This window comes from Helicoverpa zea, chromosome 11 (assembly GCF_022581195.2).
Source record: "Helicoverpa zea isolate HzStark_Cry1AcR chromosome 11, ilHelZeax1.1, whole genome shotgun sequence".
Lineage (NCBI taxonomy): Eukaryota > Metazoa > Arthropoda > Insecta > Lepidoptera > Noctuidae > Helicoverpa > Helicoverpa zea.
Genome location: NC_061462.1, coordinates 4,551,972 through 4,557,971, shown reverse-complemented (window position 1 = coordinate 4,557,971; position 6,000 = coordinate 4,551,972). Strand labels below are relative to the sequence as shown.

At 34.4% G+C, this 6,000-nt stretch overlaps 1 protein-coding gene across 1 annotated transcript in view; it reads left to right on the top strand.

Annotated features, from left to right (window-relative positions):
- Positions 1-377: 377 nt before the first annotated feature.
- LOC124634535 (suppressor of lurcher protein 1-like) overlaps positions 378-6,000 on the top strand; it is a 375,250-nt gene continuing 369,627 nt past the window's right edge. Inside the window, exon 1 of the mRNA XM_047170146.1 lies at positions 378-639. The gene's annotated coding sequence lies outside the window, so the exon portion shown is untranslated. The remainder of the gene's footprint in view (positions 640-6,000) is intronic.

Genomic DNA, 6,000 nt, shown 5'->3' with positions numbered 1-6,000 from the left:
GTACACGCAAAATAAAAAAAAAAAATATAAAATTAACTAAAATATCTCTCCCATTAGAACGTTTAACCTCTCCGTAGTAAAATTATGAACAGTCCTGTCTCTGTCTCAGATTGCCATCTAACAAATTAAAAAAAAAACGTTTCCCAAAAATTTAACCTGAAAATTGTTGAATGAGCGTTTCTAACTTACCATTCAATAATTAATTGTACTTTCAAAGTGTCAAGATTGGGGTTAGCTACTTTTATAGACCTGTCAAATACAGACTAGTTATTTACAAAATTTCTATTAGTAACCTTCATTACTCGGTTCAAATACAAAATAACTACTTAAAAGCCTACTAAAAGGAATGCTTGTGGAAACTCATTCAGTTCGACGCGGTCGTTGTAAGCGTACGGACGCCTACGCCGTAGCCGTGCTACGCCGTAGCCCTTTCTACGTGTCGCGTGATAAGTTCGTTCGATTGCTAAAATTAGTATAGTTTCATGTAATCGTTTTGAATCGATTTCTAGTGTTATAAGAATGTAGAGGAGTAGTTATAAGTGTGTTTTTTAATGTAACAATGTTCAGTGACATTAGAGGAGGGCAGTGACTGAATAGTGCATACGGTAACCTACTTAAATGCTTCGTCATAAAGGGGAGGTAAGTAATGACTACTATATTTAGTTGCGAAGTTATATTAATGCTGGAACTGTTGATAGTTTAATTACAAACGGCTAACTTTGGAGTCGCGTAAGGAACGTGTTTAACACTGTTCTGTATATGAGTTTAAGATATCAGCCCTGTTAAACAACCTTTTAGTATTTTCTTACGAAATAATGGTTATTTTCCTATATATTTATTTCGTAATTTCTAGTTTCAGTAGATTATTTAAAATATAAACTATGTATGTATAACTATGTACTATCAAACTTTTGGTAACCAACTTGATATTTAAAAAATTGTAGTGAGATCTACAAAATAGGCACGTAATTATGCACTTTATCATAGTTTATGTTCTTAGAACGTTTATCCATGTTGGATTAGTTATTCGAGCTTTGCACAGAGCACGCTCATATAATCTTAACATGATACCACTAATTGCTGCAGTGAATAAAGATCGCTATACATTTGTCTTTATTTTCTTCGTAACGGGGACTGAAAACTATAACTTGGTTTACTTCGTTCTTCATTATAACTGTTTTCCAAATTCAATTTCTTTCATTTCATCTAGCTGATTTTAGAAAAATAAAATAAATACAAAATCGTTATTATTTATTTCTGTATTTACCTTCAAAACACATTTAGGTACCTATATGGCTGTGTATCGTTATGATAAAGAATAATCTTGTCGACGTTTTGATCAGTTTGAAAGTATTGTATTATCCTAGACTATTTGTGTATGAAATAAAATTTAAATCTCTTCAGTAGTTTGTGTGTAGAAGGGTGACAGATAGACAGATCACAGCCTTTCTTTCTCAGTTACAATATTAGTAAGGATTAACAACAGTATCGACTAGCCGGTGATTGAAACAAGCTGATATTACATGTTATTAAATTCTTTCCAAGTCGAGAAAGACTTAACAACAAATTAACGTTTTCTTATTAAGTTGAAAGTTTGTTATTAATCGGAAAACTTGTATAACTAATAACGTTTGAATAATCTTTGCGCTTACTTACTGTCGTTTATTGGATTTATTGACCAAACCCGTGTATCTTGTTAGTGACCGTTTTACAAAATAAAGAATAATAATTTTATTTCACCAGCCTGTAATGATCTGTTATAAAGGATCATTTCATTTATTTGTGCTGAGCAAGGTAAACTAGATTCTTAGGATAGTGATGATGATGACGTTTTGGATGACTATTCAGATTACTTACGTATTTTAAACGGAACCTTTTGAGATCAACCTACACGTCTGCAAAAATAATGTCTACAGTTTTGTTTTATTCCTTGTACATAGAACGAAAACCTTACAAGCAGTGTTATGCACAGGAATATGTTTTATAGAATATGGATAAAAATAAAATAATTTTATTTTTGCATTTTAAAAAAGTGTACTGAACAAAATTGAATTTATTATTCAACAATTTAAACCTTCATCTGTAACCGAGGTGTTTTCATTAGTATTATTCAGCATTATTGTTCTATTATTATTACCATTACGCAGTTGACCTCCGATGGTATACATGAGACCGCTTCAATTAATTGTTGCGGTAAGGGGACAACGCTTCGCTTGCCAATTTTAGATCGGTGATTGTAACATATTGTTATTAGTGCTATCGGCATACATACACAACCTTCTCTTAACCAGAAGGTCTTATTATAAATCTAGACTGTATTGCGTATATACGCAATCTTTTTAGATATTATGAGCCACTCAGTCATCTCATCATCACCCGAGCCTTTTCCCAACTATGTTGGGGTCGGCTTTACAAATGTTATAAAAAATACTTTATGCCAGTAGGTACCAGGCACGAAGGAGAAAAGACTAGCGGAGATGCCCTAACGCAGGTAGGTCACGCGCCTTCAGGTAGGTCAAATACGTCACGACTACGTCACGGCAGGCGTGGCTGGACACCGCCCATATACCGTCCTTTACATCAAACTGACATCTTGTCATGGTTGTATTTTTACCACAATTTCAACAGATTTTATTTGTTACTCGATTAAAACGATGAAATGCGCTATCATTAATTGTAGATATTGCTCAGGATCCAAACTCAAACATACCATAGGATAACATTTCACGTGTAAGTAATATTTTAGCTTTAAAACATATTTTTTGCTAGAGACATCTGTCGTCGAATAGCTGCATTTCTAGAACCTCTAAGTGAATTTGTATTATTTTCGTATCAATCTTGTATCAATGTATATTATTGGTACCAATTTTTGCCTTAAAAAGCAGCTTCATTTTTCCTTGCATCCTACAAGTTTTTTTATAGATTATTTACAAACCAAAACATATGATATATTATCATGAAAATTGAATATTATAAAAACACCATCTTTCGGTAAGTAGTCGACTTACGTATATTTGAAGTAAAATTGTGTTCATCAAGACAGAGAGACCCGTTACAAAATTAAGTGCTACCAGACATCGAAAATGCAATCACCCATTCTTAAAAAAGGTCTTATTTAAAAAAGCTGCAATTATCTTAAAATTAATCATAACTCTAACTGTGTATATTTATTTATATTCATCACTAGCCGTTTTCCCGCGGTTTCACCCGCGTACCGTGGGAGCTACTGCCCGCACCGGGATAAAATATAGCCTATGTTACTTGCAGATAATATAGCTTTCTAATGGTGAAAGAATATTTAAAATCGGTCCAGTAGTTTTTGAGTTTATCCATTACAACCAAACAAACAAACAAAGTTTTCCTCTTTATAATATTAGAATAGATCAGCAATGTTTTACATAGGTATATCTCTCTTGCCGTACATACTTTTTAACCCCCGACGCAAAAACGACGGGGTGTTATAAGTTTGACGTGTCTGTGTGTGTGTGTGTGTGTGTGTGTGTGTGTGTGTGTGTGTGTGTGTGTATGTGGCATCGTAGCTCCCAAGCGGATGATCCGATTGTAATGCGGTTTTCTTTGTTTAAAAGGTATGTCAGTCGGGAGTGTTCTTAGCTATGTTTGGTGGAAATCGGTTCAGGTCTTCAAGGTCATCAGCTCGTTTGCTAGATGTGATAGGAATGTTACACGCTCAGTTTACTTGCAAGTATATGTGGGATCTGAAATTTGAAACACTAATGTCTTTTGGAACCACTGAGCTGGTCTGCTGTTAGGGCACGAAGGTAGGAGACGTAACCCTGAACTGCCTTTTAGTAAACCCATCGAGTTTGGGCTCGTTGAATTTGTCTTGACGAGTTCTCTTCATGTTTCTGATTGACGAGAACCTGATGCTGGAAATGGGATGTGGCGGATGAAACCCTGAAATGCCGGAATGAAACGGATAAACCGATTTATATTTTTGCTGAAAATCTAGAATGTCCAAAGGTTAATCTTTATTGTTTCTCAATCTGTGCAATTCTCCCAGAGCCAGTTTGTCATGAGGATTGTTAAACAGCTTCCTTTGGCCGAGATCGCATATAGCGACCCCATCTTAAGATAAAATAAATTAAAGGAAAAATTAAGGAGCTCCTTTAAAAAGCATGAAATAAAATTAAATTATAAATTTAAAAAAACCCCCGACCCAAAAAAAGTACGCAATAATTATGACAAAGGGTTAAAAACGCTAAACCCTATAAAAAACAAAAAATAACTTTTAACACTACGTAAACTAAATTTTGACGTGTCGGGGGACCGCTTTTTACCTTCATAAATACTTACATAAATCAAACGATACCTACCTAATTACAACATTCGTTTAAAAAAAAAACACGTATCTAAAGTAATGAATTAGAGCGGTCCCCCGACACGACAAAATTTAGTTTACGTAGTGTTAAAAGTTATTTTTTGCTTTTTATAGGGTTTAGCGTTTTTAACCTTTTGTCATAATTATTGCGTACTTTTTTTGGGTCGGGGGTTTTTTTAAATTTATAATTTAATTTTTTGAATGTACCTTTACTCAGAGCAACATCCGACTCACATAAAGTCTGCTACTTATTTAGTGGATGCGCCGTTATGACACAGTTGTGAAAACTCTAATTTGATAAACACTGTCCCTATAATTTTAATTCCCATTTTAATTGGTGAATTTCGTAATGTGGCAACATCGAAAATAACAACAGTCATCACAGCACGGTTCTAGAACAAATAGAACGAATTTTCGTGTTTGTGATGCCATTGTGGCTAGTAGACGAACTAACACAATGCCATAAGTTGATACTTAAATTACACCATGGGGGTATTTTAGACCCGTGGTGAATAAAAATGATTTTTCATCGAGTCTCCGTTTAATGGTTCCTAGATACCTATTTCATTTCTGGAGGAGTAAATAAATTGTTGTGGGGCAAGTTCTCTGCACAAAATAATACTTATATAACAATTAATTTTCTAACTTTTTTATCTCTCTCTTTTTCTTCGTTCATTTCAAATGAATGCTTCTTTAAACTTTCTAATTGAATTACTATTTTAAAAGAATTATTAATTTTGAGTATTTACTTTACTTTTGAGTATGTCACTAGTGGTCGATGTTAGTTTAGGGTTAGATTTTAATCATCCTATTCCACGCTAGATGGATTTACAAATAATGGGCGGCTTCCCATAAAAGGCGTATAAGGGTGGAGCACGGGTGGAGACAGTAACGTTCCTCGTCCCCCGCTCACCCGAATTTTGGCGCGCTGCTTTGTTAGGAGATTTTTCGTTAGGGCATCTCCGCTAGTCTTTTCTCCTCCGTGGTACCAGGTTTGTCGTATAATATTTACATTCAAAGCACTTTTATCACTAAAATAGAAATGCTCACAAAAAATTTTTTTCGTTAAAAATTTTATTACCGAAAGCTGTTAACACAACATTTTGTAGCTACCAACCTTTCAACGTTAAAATCCCTAACAATTAAATCAGCAACTGAATTGCATAAAATATGGGCGGCACAACACTACTTTATCGATAAGTGTTCGAACAGGCGTGCCACATTCACCGTTCATTCACTGTAAGTGCATGGCCGACACACTTTTATCACAAATCAAGTGAGACGTCGTCACAATGTTGCATGCGCCGTTACGTGCACAATGGAGTTATGAACAACGTGTGTCTGTTACACCGAGGTGATACGGAATCCGGAAGGTGATGGTATTGTATTATTTGCTTTATTCAATTATGACTACTTTACATACCAATATGATTAATAATTTGGGTCAAGTAGTAAGTACGTGGTATTAATAGACCAAATTGCTGCTAACTCAAAGTTTTGATAACATTTTAACTTGTTCCTAACAATGGTTACGCGGGTATTGTATCTAGGGATAAAGATTGATGGTATAAGGTGGTTTTTTATGTTTTAGAATCATCTTTAAAACTAAGAATGTACGGTATCTAATGTAGAAAATTTCAAGATTGTAATGCATATTCCAT